Consider the following 21,793-nt stretch of genomic DNA (forward strand, 5'->3'; position numbering starts at 1 on the left):
CCTCTAATCCTAGCACTTTGGGAGGCTGAGATGGGAGCGTCACTCTAGTCCAGGAGTTCGAGATCAACCTGATCAACATAGCTAAGCCCCGTATCTAAAATTTAAAAAAATAAATAAATAAAAAACAGTTATACTACAGGGGAATTTGAACATTAATTTATAAAAGTTGGTATTATGTGTGCATAGGCAAGAGTGATTATATCTTCTATGTTTGACCTACCGTGTGGTTTCTACTTTATAATTTCTTAAACTTCTAGAGTAAAATATGAAAAAATTACAAGCACTCAAAAGTATATATTGATGTAGATATATTCAATGAGTATAAGGTGATACTGAAGATTTTGTACAAAATTTCAAGCATTAGGCATCCAATTATATTTAAACTGTGTCGAGTGTGTGTGTATTTATATCTGTCTGTAGGTATATTACAAAATTTTAAATGCTGTGTATGTATGACTTTTTAGACAGTGTCTCACTCTGTTGCCCAGGCTGGAGTGCAGTGGTATGATTATGGCTCACTGCAGCATCAACCTCCCTGGGTTCAGGTGGTCCTCCCACCTCTGCTTCCTATGTAGCTGGGGCTTCCATTGCATACCACCATGCTCACCTATTTTTTGTATTTTTTGTATAGACAAGGTCTCACTATATTGCCAGGGCTGACCTTGAACTCCTGGGCTCAAGCTATCCACCTGCCTTGGCCTCCCAAAGTGCTGGGATTACAGTTGTGAGCCACTATGCCTGGCCAATGCCATACATTTTTAATCATGGTAGATGTTATAATGAGTATATGTTTGAAAATGGCATTTTTGGCCAACAAATTCATATCTTCAATTCATCGTTATATAAACAGAGACACTAATGAAGCATTCTAGCTGCATGTGAGTGGTGTGAATGCATCCATCTTACAGCTTTCTTTTTGTTTTTGTTTGTTTGTTTGTTTGTTTTTTGTTTTTGTGAGACGGAGTCTCACTCTGTAGCCCAGGCTGGAGTGCAGTGGCATGATCTTGGCTCACTGCAACCTCTGCCTTCCGGGTCCCGGTTCAAACAATTCCCCAAGTTCAAACAAATTCCCGGTTCAAACAAATCCCAAGTAGCTGGGATTACAGGCATGCGACACCATTCCCAGTTAATTTTTGTATTTTCAGTGGAGATGGGGTTTTACTATGTTGGCCAGGCTGGTCTTGAATTCCTGACCTCGTGATCCACTCGCCTCGGCCTCCTAAAGTGCTGGGATTACAGGCATGAGCCACTGTGCCTGGTCATACAGTTTTCTTAGGTTATACATCTAGGTGACTGAATGTGTGAGATGCCTATTTCAACTACAATTTATTGAATTTTGTTATCTTTCTTCGAAGGTTTTAAAGACAAAGTTTTAAGGTAAGAATCAGGAATAAGAATTCTAGAAGAATTGAAAATTCTAATTTTCAGAGGTATAAGTATGTATTATACATCTGTTTATATTGTAGATAAATATGTATTTATATGTTTATGTATGTTTAAATATATATATTTTTTAGCCAGGCACGGTGACTCACTCCTGTAATCCCTGCACTTTGGGAGGCCGAGGCGGGCAGATTACCTGAGGTCCAGAGTTCGAGACCAGCTTGGCTAACATGGCAAAACCCCGTCTCTACTAAAAATACAAAATTAACTAGGCGTGGTGGCGCACACCTGTAGTCTCAGCTACTCTGGAGGCTGAGGCAGGAGAATCCCTTGAGCCCGGGAAGTGGAAGTTGCAGTGAACCAAGATGGCATCACTGCACTCCAGCCTGGGAGACAGAGTGAGAATCCATCTCAAAAAGAAAATTATTATATTTATATGTATTTATATATGTATATGTATTTTTTAGATTTAAAAGTGAAAATTGAGAACTTATGTTTTCATGAATAGTCCAAATAAGAAGTTCTTTGCAAATATTTTATTGTCTAAAATTCAGATATTACAATTTTTTATGAGAATATCAAAAACTCCTCAGCAATCAGATGTGAAACTTTTAATTCTTCAACCTTATGTATAGCTAAATTCAATTAAAATGTAAATTTATTGTGTTTGACTGTATACATAGAACTTTTTATCTGTATATTGAAAAAATGGGAGTAAATATGGAAATGGTTATCAGTGTTTAATATATAGTTTTATGACATTGCTTTTCTCTTCATCAGCATATGGTTACTTTTTTACTTTGCAAGTTCCATGTCTTTGTTACTAATGAGAAAATATAGGACTGATTCCTAATGAAAAAGAGTAAGACATATACACAACGAAGTTATAGGACACAGTCTTAAGTCATAGCCATTTAATGACACTGGAAAATATTTCTGTTCCAATGTTAAATAATGAAACCATGAGACAAAATTCTGTGATCCATCTGATTAGAATTTATAGTCATTCCCGTATTTTTGTCCATTCAACTAGGGCTGTGTGTGTTTTGTCAGGCTGGAGAGCTACCCGAACCCTTATGTTAGAGCCCTACTAAATATTGCCCTCCCTCTCAACATATAAGGCCTAATGACTAGGTCAGATCGTGCGGTAAAACTCCTAGGGAACCTGGGTAGGGAGTCAGGACAAGAACCACATGGCCTGGTGCCTAGATTTGCTCTTCTGAAAGACCTTAGGGGTAAGACTTTTTTTTCTTCTCTCCTTAGGCATGGAAGCCTAAGGTCTGTCTCCAAAACTATAAGACTATTTGACATCATAATAAAACACTGCAGATATGATGCTGAGTAAGAGTGGAAATGGGAAGACTTGGTTGTGCAGTAACTGAGTTCTTGAAAAGAGGAAATGCTTGATGAGGGTGAGTGGATTACATAACTGTTTAATATCCAATGGAAACCAAAAGAAAATGGCTAAGTGGGGGAACATGTTTACATGAATTGAGCAAAATATTGGGTAGCCATAGTTTCTGGTGTCTTTGTTTCTTCATGGCCTTCTTTTTGAAATGTGTAGTCATGTATGTGTAAACATTCAAACAAAAAGTTGATAGTGTCTACTTTACTAAAGTAATATTCTTGAGGCTGTATTTTAAGATTTACCTTTATTTGCCAGGCGCAGTGGCTCATGCCTATAATCTCAGCACTTTGGGAGGCCGAGGCTGACCGATCACGAGGTCAGGAGTTCGAGACCAGCCTGGCCAACATAGTGAAACCCTGTCTCTACCAAAAATACAAAAATTAGTAAGGTGTGGAGGCACACACCTGTAATCCCAGCTACCTGGGAGGCTGAAGCAGGAGAATCACTTGAAACCAGAAGGCAGAGGTTGCAGTGAGCTGAGATTGTGCCTCTGCACTCCATCCTGGGCGAAAGAGTGAAACTCCGTCTCAAAAAAAAAAAAAAAGATTTACCTTTATTTATATTGAAGGTGTGAAATGTTGAAAAATAAGACTTAGTACTGTGGACATTCAAATGAATTCGTGCTCCTCAAAGGTTTCTTAAAATACACATTTGGTCTGATCCAAACCACAGTGTACACAGTAATCCACTTTTAATATAGATTTATTTTTTGCTGAAATTAACAATGTACTTATTGAGAGATATGAATGGAAATAATCCAAAAATTCATGAGTTGCCTTGACAAGTTGTATGGTAGTGGTTTTCTTCGTTATTAATACATGGACTATTCTTAATATTTGTCAAGCATTATTTTTTAATTTACTATTTGGAGAATACTGTAATCCTTATACCTAAAAGACAAATTATAAAACTCTCAGAGAAACACACAATTATAAACACACACAGCCCATAAAGTCTCAGGAAATACTTGAAGAATATGTGATGGCATGGGCACATGCTGTGTTTTGATGTTAAACGATGAGACCATTAGATGAAACTCAGAGTAACCTTGACAGGAATTGAACATATGTACTTTGAATATATATGGCATGCAGTGATGAGCATCACCTGGTTTCTTCTCTAGTGGCTCATGCCAAATTCTTGCCTACAATGCACCACAGAAGACGCATAAGGCTCTCAGAATAGGAAGAACTCCCTGGATGTCTCACAGGGGAGCCAGGTCAAAGAACTCTGGGATTTTAAAATTGTTTGCAGGAGAAGATCTTTTCCGCTTTCAGCCCTTTTCTCCTTTTTGTGCGTTCACCCACCGAATTTATCCGCTGAAAGAGACGGTTTGATGCCACGGAAATTACTGGACCTGTAACTCTGAAGCAAATAAAACTAACACAGACTAGCTCAGGAGACTACGTAATTTTTGAAAGAACAAGATTCCTGATGAGGGCAGCTGGTTTAGGCCTTGGTTTGATTTCTTTTCTTTCTTTCTTTCTTTCTTTTTTTATTTGAGACGGAGTTTCTCTCTTGTTGCCCAAGCTGGAATGCAATGGCGCGATCTTGCAACCTCCGCCTCCCGGGTTCAAGCGATTCTCCTATCTCAGCCTCCCGGATTCAAGCGATTCTCCTATCTCAGCCTCCCGAGTATCAGGGATTACAGGCATGCGCCACCACGCCCGGGTAATTTTGTATTTTTAATAGAGATGGGGTTTCTCCATATTGGTCAACCTGGTCTCGAACTCCCGACCTCAGGTGATCTGCCCTCCTTGGCCTCCCAAAGTGCTGGGATTACAGGCGTGAGCCACTGCGCCCGGCCTTTGGTTTGATTTCAAGTTGAAAATCAAAAGAAAAAGTGCAGCAGTAAGACCAGCAAGCTCCAAACTGCAAGATACAAGGCATCCAGGTTTGGAACGCCTTTATTTATGGGTGGCTTTTTTTTCAGGCAGGAAGGGCGGGAGAAGAGGACTCTGAAACAGGGTTTCTTCCTATATCTGGAGCCATACTGCCATCGCGAGGATGTCGTTTAAAAAAAAAAAAAAAATCCTTCCGCCATTACAGGGTTCTTCCCGTAAGGACTACCTGTTGGGGAAAGTCTGATCTGTGGGAAGGGGGAAAAGGCTTGGGCTCCATTCTAGGTAGGAGTCCTTGTCTTCTCATCTAAGGCCTTAAAAGAGAACTGGATATTGGCGGTATCTTGGTATAGAACCTGGGGAGTGAACATTCTGAAAGCAAATCCTGTAAACTTCTCCTGGAATAACCCTGTTCTATGTGCGCGGTACTGATGCTACCAGAGACCCAAAGATCCATAGCCAGCACGAAAACGTTGGCTGACTCTGGCTCCAAGGGACAGGAAGAAGAGACAGATGCCCGCAAGAGCCTCCATGCGTCTTTGGGAGGGTTCCTGCAGTCCTGCCCACACCAGGAGGAACCGAGGCCCCGCCCCACGACTTCCTGTGCCAGGACAGCCTGGCGGCTGCTGGTTTAGTCCAAGCCCATCACACTCCAGGTTCTACACCAAGATACCGCCAGCGTTAAGGCCTCTCTTCAGGCCTTAGAGGAGAAAGCAAGAAGACCTGGAGCCCAAGCGTCTACCACCTCCCACAGTTCAGACTTCTCCCCACAGCGAATCTTTCCGGGAAGGACGCTGTAATGGCGTATTATGCCTTTATACGATTTCCTCACGGTGGCAGTAGTGCTTCACATTTTCAAGAAATCCCTATCTTGGAGTCCTTTTCTCCCGCCCTTCTTGTCTGAAAAAACGCCACCCAGAGACAAAGGGGCCACCCAGTATGGCTGCCTGGAGATTTGTCCAGTTTGGTGCAACCTGGTCTTACGGTTGAATTTTCGCTTTTTTTTTTTTTCCCCCATCTTTAAACAAAATGACGCCTAAACCACCCATGCTCATCAAGAATCTTGTTCTTTCAGAAATTAAATATACTGCTCATTGAGTCTATCTGGGTATGATTTACCTCACACAGTTACAGGTCCTGGAAGTTGCATGGCGTAGTGTCTCCTTCAGGTGATAAATTGGGTGGATGAAGGTACAACAACGAAGATAGATATCAGATGGATAGATAACCAATGCAAGAAATTTGAAACATGCTAAGTGAAAGAAGGAAAACGAAAAAGGCCACTTACTCTGATAATCAGTAGTGAGGGAAGGCAGATGAGTGTTTGCCGGGGGCTGGGCAGAGAGTAGAACGGGGAATGACAACTTAATGAGTCCGGGGTTTTATTTTGTGGTAATGAAAATGATTTGCCACTAGATAGTGGTAATGCTCGCAGTGCATTGTGAATATACACTCAATTTCACACATTTTAATGATTAATTTTTTGTTTTATGAATTTTACAAATTCAGTTTTTAAAAGAGCCAATACATTTAAACCTATCATTTCCATGAATAATTAATTATATTTGAAAAGTATTCAAGTTTTTAGTGAAGAAAACTTGTTTTAACAGATATACTACAAGGCAGCCAGGCTCGGTGCCTCATGCCTGTAATACTAGCACTTCGGGAGGCCGAGTTGAGTGCATCGTTTGAGGCCAGGAGTTCGAGATCAGCCTGGTCAACATAGCGAAACCCCATATCTAAAATTTAGGGGAAAAAAAAAAAGAAGAAGAAAGAAAAAGAACCAGTTACACTACAGGAGAATTTGAACATTAGTTTATAAAGTTCATATTATATGAGCATAGGGAAAATTGATTATTTCTTCTCACTGTGGTTGACCTATCGTATGTTTTCTGCTTTATAATTTCTTAAAGTTCTAGAGTAAAATATGAAAAAAATTCAAACACTTGAAAGTAAATATTGACGTAGATATATTCAAAGAGTATAAGGTGATGCTGAAGATTTTGTACAAAATTTCTAACAATATGAATTCAATTATATTTAGAGTAAACTGTGTTGAGTGTGTGTGTATCTGTCTGTAGGTATATTACAAAAATTTTAAATGCCATCTATATATATGTATTTTATATATATATATATATATATATATATATATATTTTTTTTTTTTAGACAGTGTCTCACTCTGTTGCCCAGGCTGGAGTGCAATGGCATGATCATGGTTCATTGCAGCATCAACCTCCCTGGGCTCCGGTGGTCCTCCTACTTCCAATACCTAAGTAGCTGGGGTTTCCATTGCAAGCCACCATGCCCGGCTATTTTTTGTAGAGACGGGGTCTCACTACATTGCCAGGACTAGTCTTGAACTCCTGGGCTCAAGCTATCCACCTCCTTGGCCTCCCAAAGTGCTGGGATTACAGTTGTGAGCCACTGTGCCCGGCCAATGCTATATATTTTTAATCCTGATAGGTGTTATAGTGAGTATATGTTTGAAGATGGTATTTTTGGCCAACAAATCATGTCTTTAATTCATCATTATATAAACAGAGACACTAATGAAGCATTTTAGCGGCATGTGAGTTGTGTGAATGCATCCATCTTGTAGTTTTCTTAGTTCACACATCAAGGTGACTGAATGTGAGAGATGCCTATTTCAACTATCATTTATTGAATTTTTTAATCTTTCTTTTAGGATTTCAAAGATCAAATTTTAAGGAAAGAATTAGGAATAAAAATTCGAGAAGAATTAAAAATGTCAGTTTTCAGAGGTATAAGTGTGCATAATACATACGTTTATATTGTATACAAATATGTATTTATGTTTATATGTGCATAAATATATTATACTTAAAAGTACAAATTGACTACTTATTTTTTGTTTGTTTTGAGATGGAGTCTCACTCTGTGGCAGAGGCTAGAGTGCAGAGGCACAGTCTCTGCTCACTACAACCTCTGCCTCCCCTGTTCAAGCGAGTCTACTGCCTCAGCCTCCTGAGTAGCTGGGATTACAGGTGCCTGCCACCACGCCCAGCTAATTTTTGTATCTTTAGTAGAATCAGGTTTCACCATGTTGGCCAGGCTGGTCTCTAACTCCTGACCTCGTGATCCACCCGCCTCGGCCTCCCAAAGTGCTGGGATTACAGGCGTGAGCCACCGCAACCGGCCGAGTACTTATGTTTTCATGAATAGTCCAATCAAGAAGTTATCTGCAAATATTTTATTGTCTAAAATTTAGATATTGCAAATTTTTTATGAGAATATGAAAAACTCCTCAGGAATCATATGTGAAACTTTCTTCAACCTTATGTATAGCTACATTCAACTAAAATGTTAGTTTATTGTTGTGGGTTTTTTTATACTTTAAGTTCTAGGGTACATGTTCACAACGTGCAGGTTTGTTACATATGTATACATGTGCCATGTTGGTGTGCTGCACCCATTAACTCGTCATTTACATTAGGTGTAAACTGTATAGATCGAACTTTGTCTCTGTGTTGAAAAAATGGGAGTAAATATGGAACTGTTTGTGTGTGTGTTTGTTTTTGAGACAGAGTCTCGCTCTGTTGCCCAGGCTGGAATGCAGTTGCATGATCTCAGCTCACTGCAACCTCCGCCTACTGGGTTCAAGCAATTCTCCTGCTTCAGCCTTCTGAGTAGCTGGGACTACAGGCATGCGCCACCATACCCGGCTACATTTTTGTATTTTTAGTAGATATGGGGTTTCATCATGATGGCCAGGCCGGTCTCAAACTCCTGACCTCGTGATCTGCCCGCCTCAGCCTCCCAAAGTGCTGGGATTACAGGTGTGAGCCACCACGCCTGGCCCATAATATGGAACTGTTTATCAGTGTTTAATACACAATGTTATGGCATTGCTTTTCTCTTGATCAGCATATGATTATTTTTATCTTCTTTGCAAGTTCCACAGCTTTGTTAATAATGAGAAAATATAGGACTGATTCCTAACTGAAAAACAATAAGACACATACAAAACAAAGTCACAGAACACAGTCACAGCCTTTTAATGACACTGGAAAATATTTCTGTTCCAATGTTAAATAATGAAACCATGAGACAAAATCCTGTGATCCATCTGATTAGCATTTATAGTCATTTGTGTATTTGTGTCCATTCAAATAGGGCTGTGTGTGTCTTGTCAGGCTGGAGAGCTCTCCGTACCCTTATGTTAGAGCTCCACTACATATTGGCCTCCCCCTCAACATGTAAGGCCTACTGCCTAGGTCAGATATGGAGTAGAACTGCCAGGGAACCTGGGTAGGGAGTCGGGACAAGAACCACATGACCTGGTGTCTAGATTTGCTCTTCTCCAAGACCTTAACGGAAAGCTTTTTTTCTCTTCTCTCCTTAGGCATAGCTCACTAAGGTCTGTTCCCAATACGAGAAGACTATTTGACATCATAATAAAACACTGCAGATATGATGCTGAGTGAAAAAGAGTAGAAATGGGAAGACTTGGTTGTGCAGAAACTGAGTTCTTAAAGAGAGGAGATACTTTATGAGGGTGAGTGGATAACCTCTCAGTTTAATAGCCAATGGAAACCAAAAGCAAATGACTAAGAGTGGAGTATGTTTACACAAATTGAGCAAAATGTTAGGTAGTCATAGTTTCTGATGTCTTTGTATCTTCATGGCCTTTTTATTGAAGCATGTAGTGATGTATCTGTAAACATTCAAACAAAAAGCTGATAGTGTCTACTTTTTTAAGGCAATATTCCTGAGGCCCTATTTTAAGATTTACCTTTATTTATATTGAAGGCGTGAAATGTTGACATATAAACTTAGTACTGTTGACATTCTAATGAATTCACGCATCTGAAAGATTCGGTAAAATACACACTTGGTCTTATCCACACCACAATGTGCACAGTAATCCACTTTTAACACATTTATTTTTTGCATGAAATTAACAATGTATGTACATATTGAAAGATATGCATGGAAATAATCCAAAAGTTCATGAGTCGCCTTGACAAGTTGTATGGTAGCAGTTTTCTTCATTATTAATACATGGATTTTTCTTAATCTTTGTCAAGCATTATGCTTTAATTTACTAGTTGGAGAGTACTGTAATCCTTATACCTAAAAGACAAGTTATAAAACTCTCAGAGACACACACAAACACAAACACAAACACACACACCCCATAAATTCTCAGGAAATATTTGAAGAATATGTAATGACATAGTGACATGCTGTGTTTTGATGTCAAATGATGAGACCATGAGATGAAACTCTGAGCCACGTTGACAGGAATTAAACATAGGTACTATGAGTGTCATGTCATTTGGACTATATATGGCATGCGGTAATGAGCGTAACCTGGTTTCTCCTCTAATGACTCATGCGAAATCGTTGCCTACAATGCACTACAGAAGGCTCTTAGAATACGAAGAACTCCCTGGATGTCTGATCAGGGAGCCAGGTCCAAGATGCTTTTTGCTTTGTCGTGTTTTGTTTTGTTTTTTGAGACCAGTCTTGCTCTGTTACCCAGGCTGGAGCGCAGTGGCGCGATCTTGGCTCACCGCAACCTCCCTCTCCTGGGTTCAAACAATTCTCCTACCTCAGACTCCCAAGTAGCTGAGAATACAGATGCCCGCCACCATCCCCAGCTAATTTTTGCATTTTTAGTAGAAACGGGGTTTCAGGGGTTTCACCACGTAGGACAGGCTGGTCTCCAACTCCTGACCTCAGTCATTCCGCCCGCCTTGGCCTCCTAAAGTGCTGGAATTACAGGCCTGAGCCACCGCACCCTCCCGCTTGGGATTTTTAAATTGTTTACTGGGAAAGATATTTTCCATGCTTTCAGCCCTTTTCTCCTTTTTGTGTGTCCATTCACCGAATTTATCCCCTGAAAGAGACAGTTTGATGCCACGGAAATTACTGGTCCTGCAACTCTGAAGTAAATCAAACCCACGCAGACTAGGTCATGAGGATATTTCATTTTTGAAAGAACAAGATTCCTCCCGATGGAGGCAGGTGGTTTAGGCCTTGGTTTGATTTCAAGTGCAAAACAAAAAGAAAAAGTGCAGCAGTAAGACCAGCTGGCTCCAAAATGGGCAAAACAGAAGGCATTCATGTTTGGTGGCGCTTTGTCTATGGGTGGCGTTTTTTCAGACAAGAAGGGCGGAAGACCTGGGCTCAAAGACAGGGCTTCTTGGCATATCTGCAGCACTGCTGCCATCGCGAGGAAGTCGTTTGGTGAATCCCTACGCCGTTATTATAGCGTTCTCTGAGGACTACATGTTGGGGAAGGACTGGTCTGTGGGGAAGTGGAAGAGGCTTGGGCCCTTGCCTTTTTGTCTGAGGCCTTAAAAGAGACATGGACATTGGCGATATTTTGGTATAGAACCTGGAGAGTGAAGGTTCTAATAGCAAATCCTGTAAACTTCCCTTGGAATACCCTTGTTGATTTTGCACGGTACTTATGCTACCAGAGACCCAAAGACCCATAGCAAGATGCCAACACGTGAAAGCCCGCTGACTCTTGCTCCAAGGGGCAATTACATGAGACAGATGTCCCCAAGAGCCTCCATTTGTGTTTGAGTGGGTTCCTGCAGTCCTGCCCACCCTAGGAACCGAAGTCCCGCCCCACGACTTCCTGTGCCAGGACCGCCTGGCAGCTGCTGCTTCATTCCAAGTCCCTCACTCTCCAGGTTCTACACCAAGATATCGCCAATGTCCAGGTTTCTCTTCAGGAGTTCCAGGAGAAGCCAAGAAGACCTAGCCTGGAGCCCAAACCTCTTCCACTTTCGCACAGATCAGACCTTCCCCCATAGCCAGGCTTCCCCGAAAGAAGCTATAATGGCGTATTGAGTCTTTAAACCATTTCCTCACGGTGGCAGTAATACTCCATATTTTCAAGGAAGCCCTATCTTGGAGCCCTTTTCTCCCGCCCTTCCTGTCTGAAAAAACGCCACCCAGAGACGAAGGCGCCACCCAATATGGCTGCCTGGAGATTTGTCCAGTTTGGTGCAACCTGGTCTTACTGTTGCATTTTTCCTTTTTTTTACTCCGTGTGAAAACAAAATGAGACCTAAACCACCCAGGTTCATCAGGAATCTTGTTCTTTCAGAAATTAAATACACTCCTCACTGAGTCTATCTGGGTATGATTTACTTCACACAGTTACAGATCCAGCAAGTTTCATGGCATAAAATTGTCTCCTTAAGGTGATAAATTGTGTGGATGCAGGTACAACAACAAAGATATCAAAGAGATAGATGACCAATGCATGAAATTTGAACACGCTATGTGAAAGAAGGAAGTTGAAAAGGGCCACTTATTGTTATGATCAGTAGTGAGGGGAAGCAGATGAGTGTTTGTCAGGGACTGGGCACAGAGAGAGCCCAATGCGGAATGACTGCTTAATGGGTCCGGGGTTTTGTTTTGTGGTAATGAAAATGATTTGCCACTATGTAGTGGTAATGCTTGGACGGCATCTTGAATGTACTAGATGCCACTCAATTTCACACATTTTAATGGTTAATTTTATGTTATATGAATTTTACAAACTCAGTTTTAAGAAGTGCCAATACTTTTAAACCTATCATTATAATTATATTAGAAAAGTGCTCAAATTATCAGTGAAGAAAACTTGTTTAGAACAGTAATACTACCAGGTGGCCGGGTGCCGCATGCCTATAATCCTAGCACTTTGGGAGTCCGAGATGGGAGGATCGCTTGAGGTCAGGAGTTCGAGGTCAGCCTCGTCAATATAGCGAAACCCCGTATCTAAAATAAAAAAATAAAAAACCGCTGGCCGTGGTGGCTCACACCTGTAATCCCAGCACTTTGGGAGGCCGAGGCGGGCGGATCACGAGGTCAGGAGATCCAGACCATCCTGGTTAGCACCGTGAAACCCTGTCTCTACTAAAAATACAAAAAAAAAAAAAAAAAAAAAAAAAAATTAGCCAGGCATGGTGGGAGCCTGTAGTCCCAGCTACTCAGGAAGCTTGCAATAAGCCGGGATCACTTCACTGCACTCCAGCCTGGGCGACAGAGCAATACTCCATCTCAAAAAAACCAAATCAAACCAAAACATAGCAAAACAAACAAAAAAAAGTTATACTACAGAGGAAATTGAACATTAGTTTTAAAAAGTCCATATTATATGTGCATAGGGAAAAGTGATTATTTCTTCTCACTATGTTTGACCTACCATATGTCTTCTGCTTTATAATTTCTTAAAGTTCTTGTAGAGTAAAATATAAAACAATTTCAAGCACTCAAAAGTATATATTGATGTAGATATATTTATTCAAAGAGCATAAGGCGATACTGCAGACTTTGTACAAATTTCAAACATTATGCATCCAATTATATTTAAAGTAAACAGTGTCAAGTGTGTGTGTATTTATATCTGTCTGGAGATATATTACAAAATTTTAAATGCCATATATCTATACATATATATACACACACACACACACACACACATATATATATGAGACTGTCTCACTGTTGCCTAGGCTGGAGTGCAGTGGCATGATCATGGATCAATGCAGCATCAGTCTCCCTGGGATCAGGTGATCTTGCCAACTCTGCCTCCTATACGTACCTGGGGCTTCTGTTGTACCCCACCATGCCCGGTTATTTTTTGTAGACACAGGGTCTACTTACATTGCCAGGGCTGGTATTGAACTCCTGAGCTCAAGCTGTCTACCTGCCGCGGCCTCCCAAAGTGCGGGAATTATAGTTGTGAGCCACCAGGCCTAGCCAAAGCTATAAATTTTTAATCATGGTAGATGTTATACTGAGTATATGTTTGAAGATGGCATTTTTGGTGAACAAATTCACATTTTTAATGCATTGTTGTATAAACAGAGACACTAATGAAGCGTTCTAGCTGCATGTGAGTTTTGTGAGTGCATCCATCTTACAGTTTTCTAAGGTTACACATCTAGGTGACTGAATGTGAGAGATGCCTATTTCAACTATCATTTATTAAATTTTTTTATCCTTCTTTTGAGATTTTAGAGATAAAATTTTAAGGTAAGAATTAGTAATAAAATTTGGAGAATAATTAAAAATCCTTATTTTCATAGGTCTAAGTATGTAAAATGCATATGTTTATATTGTATATAAATATATATTTCTATGTTTATGTATGTACAAATATACCTATATTAGATTTAAAAGTCCAAGTTGAAAACATGTTTTGATGAATAGTCCAAAGAAGAAGTTCTTTGCAAATATTTTATTGTAAAAAATTCAGATATTGCAAATATTTATGAGAATATCAAGAACTCAGGAATCAGATGTGAAAATTTTAATCTTCATCATTATGTATGGCTAAATTCAAGTAAAATGTAAATTTATTGTGGTGGTTGACTGTATATATAGAACTTTTTATCTATATACTGAAAAAATAGGAGTAAACATGGAAATGGTTATCAGTGTTTAATACGCAGTTTTATGATGTCGCATTTCTCTTCATCAGCAGTTGGTTACTTTTCACTTTGCAAATTCCATGTCTTCATTACTAATGAGAAAATACAGGACTGATTCCTAACTGAAAAGCAGTAAGACACATACACAACAAAGACGTAGGACACAGTTGTAAGTCATAGCCTTGTAATGACACTGGAAAATATTTCTGTTCCAATGTTAAATGACGAAACTATGAGATAAAATCCTGTGATTCATCTGATTGGGATTTATAGTCATTCCTGTATTTGTGTCCATTCAGCTAGGGTTGTGTGTGTCTTGTCAGGATTGAGAGCTATCTGAGCCCTTATGTTAGAGCCCCACTAAATAGCCACCACTCCCTCAACATATAAGGCCTAATGACTAGGTTAGAATATGGAGTAAAACTCCCAGGGAACCTGGGGAGGGAGTCAGGACAAGAACCATGTGGCCTGGTGCCTAGAGTTGCTCTTCTCCAAGACCTTAGGGGTAAGCTTTTTTTTTTCTTCTCTCCTTAGGCATGGAAATCTAAGGTCTTTCCAGAATACCACAAGACTACTTGATATCATAATAAAACACCGTAGATATGATGCTGAGTGAGTAAGAGTAGAAATGGGAAGACCTGGTTGTGCAGAAACTAAGTTCTTAAAAGGAGGAGATGCTTGATGAGGGTGAGTGGATTACATCTCAGTTTAATAGCCAATGGAAACCAAAAGCAAATGGCTGAGTGGAATATGTTTACACAAATTGAGCAAAATGTTGGGGAGCCATAGTTTCTGGTGTCTTTGTCTCTTCATGGCCTTTTTTTTTAGAAACATGTAGTGATGTATCTGTAAAAATTCCACAAAAAACTGATAGTGTCTACTTTACTAAAGTAATATTCCTGAGGCCCTATATTAAGATTTACCTTTATTTATATTGAAGGCGTGAAATGTTGAGATATAGGACTTAGTACTGGGCCAGGCAAGGTGGCTCTCGCCTGTAATCCCAGGACTTTGGGAGGCCGAGGCAGGTGGATCATGAGGTCGGGAGTTCGAGACCAGCCTGACCAACATGGTGAAACTCCAAGGGCGTGGTGGCACACGTCTGTAAACCCAGCTACTCAGGAGGCTGAGGCAGGAGAATTCCTTGAACCCAGGATGCAGACCTTGCAGTGAGCTGAGATCCCACCACTGCGTGCCAGCCTGGGCCACAGAGCAAGACTCTGTCTCAAAAAAAAAAAAAAAGGCTTAGTACTGGTGACATTCTAATAAAATCATTCTCCTCAAATGTTTGTTAAAATACACACTTGGGGTGGCTGGGTGCGGTGGCTCAGGCCTGTAATCTCAGCACTTTGGGAGGCCGAGGCGGGCAGATCACGAGGTCAGGAGATCCAGACCATCCTGGCTAACACGGTGAAAACCTGTCTCTACTAAAAAAAATTACAAAAAATTAGCCGGACGTGGTGGTGGTCGCCTGTAGTCCCAGCTATGTGGGAGGCTGAGGCAGGAGAATGGCGTGAACCCGGGAGGCGGAGCTTGCAGTGAGTGGAGATGCGCCACTGCACTCCAACCTGGGTGACAGAGCGAGACTCCGTCTCAAAAACAAAAACAAAAAAACAAAACACACACTTGGTGTGATCCAAATCACAGTGTACACAGTAATCCACTTTTAATACAGAACAAGATTCCTGATGAGAGCGGGTGGTTTAGACCTTGCTTTGATTTGAACTGGAAACCAAAAGAAAAAGCTCAGCAGTAAGACTAGCTGGCTGCAAACTGGGCTAAATATAAGGCACCCATTCTGCAGGGCCTTTGTTTACAGGTGGCATTTTCTCAGACAGGAGGGGCGGAAAAAGAGGGCTCTGGAAAAGGGCTTCTTTGCATATCTGAAGCCCTACTGCCATCGTGAGGATGTTGTTTAACAAATCCCTAAGCCATTATGACAGTGTTCTCCTGAGGACTACCTGTTGGGGAAGTTCTCTGTGGGGAGGTGGAAGAGGCTTGCTCCATGCTGGGAATCCTAGCTTTCTCGTCTAAGGCCTTAAAGGACACCAGGACTTTGGCGGTGTCTTGGTATAGAACCTGGAGTGTGAAGGTTCTAATAGCAAATCCTATAAACTCCCCTGGGAATAAATCTGTTTGTGCGCGGTACTGGTGCTACCAGAGACCCAAAGACCCGTAGCAAGATGGTAGTACGAGAAAGCCTACTGACTCTTGCTCCAAGGGACAGGAAGAAGAAGAGACAGATGCCCACGAGAGCCTCCATGTGTGTTTGAATGGGTTCCTGCAGTCCTGCCCACACTTGGAGGAACCGAGGCCCCGCCCCACCTCTTCCTGTGCCAGGATCGCCTGGCAGCTGCTGGTTCACTCTAAGCCCCTCACTCTCCAGGTTCTACACCAAGATACCACCAATGTTAAGCCCTTTCTTCAGGCCATTGAGGAGAAAGCAAGAAGACCTAGCCTGGAGCCCAAGCGTCTGCCATCTCCCACAGTTCAGACTTCCGCCACAGCAACTCTTTCCGGGAAGGACGCTGTAATGGCGTTTTTAAACGATTTCCTGGTGGTGGCAGTAGTGCTCCACATTGTCAAGGAATCCCTATCTTGGAGCCCTTTTCTCCCGCCCTTCCTGTCTGAAAAAACGCCACCCAGAGACAAAGGCGCCACCCAACATGGCTGCCTGGAGATTTGTCCAGTTTGGTGCAACCTGGTCTTACTGTTGAATTTTTCCTTTTTTTTTTTTTTTTTTCCATCTGAAAGCAAAATGAGGTCTAAACCACCCAAGCTTCTCAAGAATTCTGTTCTTTCAGAAATTAAATATACTCTTCACTTAATCTATATGGGTATGATTTACCTCACACAGTTACAGGTCCTGGAAGTTCCATGGTATCAAATTGTCTCTTTCAGATGATAAATTGGGTGGATGAAGGTACAAAAACAAAGACAGATGTCTAACAGATAGATATCAAGGAGATAGAAAACCAATTCATGAAATTCGAAACTCTAAGTGAAAGAAGCAGGACTGAAGCAGGAGATGTAAAAGCAAAAAAAAAAAAAAAAGAGAGAAAAACTAGTTCTCTGTGCTGGGCTGACTCACTCCAAGGCCCAGCAGTAAGTAGGACTCTGTCAGGACTTTGATAGCACTCTCAGCAGAGCAGGGGCCCAGAAGGAATGGGCTTTAGAAGCAGGGATAAGAAAAGCAAGTTCTTTGGCCAGGCACGGTGGCTCACACCTGTAATCCCAGCACTTTGGGAGGCTAAGGTGGGTGGATCACCTGAGGTCAGGAGTTCAACACCAGCCTGGCCAACATGGTGAAACTCTACTAAAAATACAAAAATTAGCCAGGCATGTTGGCAGGCAGCTGTAATCCCAGCTACTTGGAAGGCTGAGGCAGGAGAATCGCTTTAACCGGGGAGGAGGGGGTTGCAGTGAGCCGAGGTTGCGCCATTGCACTCCAGCCTGGGGAACAAGAGTGAGACTCTATCTCAAAAAAAAAAAAAAAAAAAAAAAACAGAAAAGGAAAACAAGTTATTTTTATCAGTTTCCCTTTTGAAATTCTTTCCCCGTACCATTGTTCTTTGTTCTGCTCTCACAACTATTTTTATAACTATTTCTGCAAGCTTGTAAGGATTTTCTAAGTTCCTGTTTTCCAGCTGTGCAGTTATGGCGAAGGTCACAAGACATGCCTGAGTTGTAAAACCTGTCACTGTTTGATAAACTGCCTTTGTTCTGCTTCTGTAAGCTTGCTTACCTGCTTTACAGGTTTTGGGCCCTTTTCAGATATATGTATAAAAGTCAAGCCCTGTCTTGGTTCGGGGCTCAGCCTTTGGACATTAATCTGCTGTGTTGGTGACCACCTAGTAAAATCCTCCTATTCCACTTGTTGGTCTCTCTGGTCTCCTGATTCTGGCAACAAGACCAACAAGGCCACCTGTTGTAATGATCAGTAGTGAGGGAAATCAGATGAGTGTTTGCCAGGGACTGGGCAGAGAGTGGAATGGGGAATGGCTAACTGATGGGTCCAGGATTTTCTTTTGTGGTAATGAAAATGATTTGCCACTACACAGTGGTAATGCTTGCACTGCATTGTGAATGTCCTAAATGCCACTGAATTTAATACATTTTAATGGTTAATTTTATGTTACATGAAGTTTACAAACTCAGTTTTAAAAAGCGCCAATACTTTTAAAGCTATCATTATTTCCATGAATTATTAATTATATTTCAAAAATACTCCAGTTATCAGTGAAAAAAACCTTGTTTTAACAGTTATGGTACATGGTGGCCAGTCAAGGTGCCTCATGTCTGTAATCCTAGCACTTTGGGAGTCCAAGATGGGAGGATCGCTTGAGGCCAGGAGTTCGAGATCAGCCTAGTCAACAGAGTGAAACCCCATATCTAAAATTAAAAATGCAAAACAACAACAACAATAACAACAACAAGTTATAGTACAGGGGAATATGAACATTAGTTTATAAAAGTCCATATTATATATGTATAGGGAACAGATCATATTACCTAGCACAGACATTTTAAAAGTGATTATTTCTTCTCACTATGTTTGACCTACCACAAGTTTTCTACTTTATAGTTTCTTACAGTTCTTCTAGAGTAAAATATAAAAAATTTCAAGCACTCAAAAGTATGTATTGATGTAGATATATTCAAAGAGTATAAGGTAATGGTGAATATATATGTGTGTGTATACGTATATACACACATACATGTACATATACATGTATGTGTGTATGTATATGTGTGTATATATATTTTAGACAGCGTCTTACTCTCTTGCCCAGGGTGGACTGCAGAAGCATGATCATGGCTCACTGCAGCATCAACCTCCATGGGCTCAGGTGATCCTCCCATTTCTGCCTCCTACGTAGCTAGGGCTTCTGTTGTAGGTCACCATGCCCGACTATTTTCTGTATTTTTTGTAGAGATGGGGTGTCTCTGCATTGTCAGGGTTGGACTTGAACTCCTATGCTCAAGCTATCCACCTGCCTAGGCCTCCCAAAGTGCTGGAATTACAGTTGTGAGCCACCATGCCCAGCCAATGCCATATATTTTTAATCGTGGTAGGTGTTATAGTGAGTATATGTTTGAAGATGATATTTTTGGCCAGTAAATTCATATATTTAATTCATCGTTATATAAACAGAGACACTAATGAAGCGCTCTAGCTGCATGTAAGTTTTGTGAATGCATCCATCTTACAGTTTTCTTAGGTTACACATCTAGGTGACTGAATGTGAGAGATGCCTATTTCAACTACCATTTATTGAATTTTGTTATCTTTCTTTTGAATTTTTTTTTTTTTTTTTTTTTTTTTTTTTTTTTGTGAGACGGAGTCTCGCTCTGTCACCAGGCTGGAGTGCAGTGGCACAATCTCGGCTCATTGTAACCTTTGCCTTCTGGGTTCAAGTGATTCTCCTGCCTCAGTCTCCCGAGTAGCTGGGACTATAGGCATGCACCACCATGCCCGGTTAATTTTTTTGTATTTTTAGTAGAGACGGGGTTTCACCATGTTGGCCAGGCTGGTCTCGAATTCCTGACCTTGTGATCCGCCCACCTCAGCCTCCCAAAGTGCTGGCATTACAGGTGTGAGCCACTGCACCCAGCCTGAAGTTTTAAAGATAATGTTTTGTGCTAAGAACTAGGAATAAAAATTTGAGAAGTATTAAAAATCCTGATTTTCAGAGGTATAAATATGTATAATACATATGTTTATGTTGTGTATAAATATGTATAATACATGTTTATGTTGTATATACATATGTATTTATATGTTTATGTATGTATAAATACATATATATTTTCGATTTAAAGGTGCAAATTGAGATCTTATGTTTTGATGAATAGGCCAATCACAAGTTCTCAGCAAATATTTTATTGTCTAAAATTCAGGTATTGCAAATTTTTTATGAGAATATCAAAAACTGCTAAGGAATCAGTGGTGAAACTTTTAGTTCTTTAACCTTATATATAGCTAAATTGAAGTAAAATGTAAATTTATTGTCATGTTTGACTGTATATATAGAACTTTTTATTTGTGTAGGAAAAAAATTGGAGTAAATATGGAAATGGTTAATATTGGTTAATACAGAGTTTTATTACATTGGTTTTCTCTGGATCAGCATATGGTTATTTTTATTTTTTTTTTCCTTTTTTTTTTTTTTGAGATGTAGTTTTGCTCTTGTTGCGCAGGCTGGAGTTCAATGGCATGATCTTGGCTCACTGCAACTTCTGCCTCCCAGGTTCAAGCGATTGTCTTGCCTCAGCCTCCCGAGTAGCTGAGATTACAGGCATGTGCCACCACGCCCGGCTAATTTTGTATTTTTAGTAGAGATGGGCTTTCACCATGTTGGTCAGTCTGGTCTCGAACTCCCGACCTCAGGTGATCTGCCCTCCCAGGCCTCCCAAAGTGCTGAGATTACAGGTGTGAGCCACCGTGCTCAGCCCCCCGCCCCTTTTATTTCTTGAGAGGGAGTCTCACTCTGTTGTCAGGCTGGAGTGCAGTGGCACGAACTTGGCTCCCTGCAACCTTCACCTCCCAGGTTCAAGTGATTCTCCTGCCTTAGCCTCCCGAGTAGCTGGGACTATAGGTGCACACCACCAGGCCCAGCTAATTTTTGTGTTTTTAGTAGAGACGGGTTTTCACCATGTTGGTGGGATGGTCTCAATCTCTTGACCTTGTGATCCGCCTGCCTCCGCCTCCCAAAGGGTTTTTTTTTAACTTCATTGCAAATTCCATGTCTTCCTCACTAATAAGAAAGTATAGGACTGATTCCTAAGTGAAAAACAGTAAGACACATATACAACAAAGTCATAAGAGGCAGTCCTAAGTCATAGTTTTTTTTTTTGTTCGTTTGTTTGTTTGTTTGTTTGTTTTTGAGGCAGAGTCTTGCTCTGTCGCCCAGGCTGGAGTGCAGTGGTGAGATCTCCACCCACTGCAAGCTCCGCCTCCCGGGTTCATGCCATTCTCTTGCCTCAGCCTCCCAAGTAGCTGGGACTACAGGTGCCCACCACCATGCCCGGCTAATTTTTTGTATTTTTAGTAGATATTTTCCTCTTGTTGCCCAAGGGACATCTCTTGCTCCAAGGGACAGGAAGAAGAGACAGATGCCTACAAGAGCCTCAATGTGTGTTTGAGTGGGTTCCTGCAGTCCTGCCCACATAGGAGGAACTGAGGCCCCACCCCACAATGGGGTTTCACCATCTCAGCCAGACTGCTCTCAATCTCCTGACCTGGTGATCCGCCTGCCTCGGCCTCCCAAAGTGCTGGGACTACAGGCGTGAGCCACCGGGCCTGGCCATAGCTTTTTTTGCTTTGTTTTGAGACGGATGGAGTCTCACTTTGTTACCCATGGTGGAGTGCATTGGCACGATCTTGGCTCACTGCAACCTCTGCCTTCGGTTCAAGCGATTCTCCTGCCTCAGCTTCCCAAGTAGCTGAGATTACAGGCACGTACCACCATCCCTGGCTAATTATTTTTTTGTATTTTAGTAGAGACAGGGTTTCACCGTGTTGGCCAGGCTTGTCTCGACCTCCTGACCTCAAGTGATCCACCCACCTTGGCCTCCCAAAGTGCTGGGATCACAGGTGTGAGCCACCACACCCAGCCAGTCATAGCCTTTTAATGACACTGGAAAATATTTCTGTTCCAATGTTAAATAATGAAACCATGAGACAAAATCCTGTGATCCATCTGATTAGCATTTATAGTCATTTGTTTGTGTCCATTCAAATAGGGCTATG

The 21,793-nt window shown here is 41.2% G+C and overlaps 1 long non-coding RNA gene across 2 annotated transcripts in view; it reads left to right on the forward strand.

Moving 5' to 3' along the window:
- The window catches only part of LOC105481435 (uncharacterized), a 133,141-nt gene that overhangs the window by 68,905 nt on the left and 42,443 nt on the right, over positions 1 to 21,793 (forward strand). For both annotated transcript variants that reach the window (XR_986941.3, XR_011618300.1), the window contains exons 8-10: positions 2,647 to 2,795; positions 9,000 to 9,152; positions 14,575 to 14,727. This is a non-coding gene — a long non-coding RNA (uncharacterized lncRNA). The remainder of the gene's footprint in view (positions 1 to 2,646; positions 2,796 to 8,999; positions 9,153 to 14,574; positions 14,728 to 21,793) is intronic.

Source organism: Macaca nemestrina, chromosome X (genome assembly GCF_043159975.1).
Source record: "Macaca nemestrina isolate mMacNem1 chromosome X, mMacNem.hap1, whole genome shotgun sequence".
Classification (NCBI taxonomy): domain Eukaryota; kingdom Metazoa; phylum Chordata; class Mammalia; order Primates; family Cercopithecidae; genus Macaca; species Macaca nemestrina.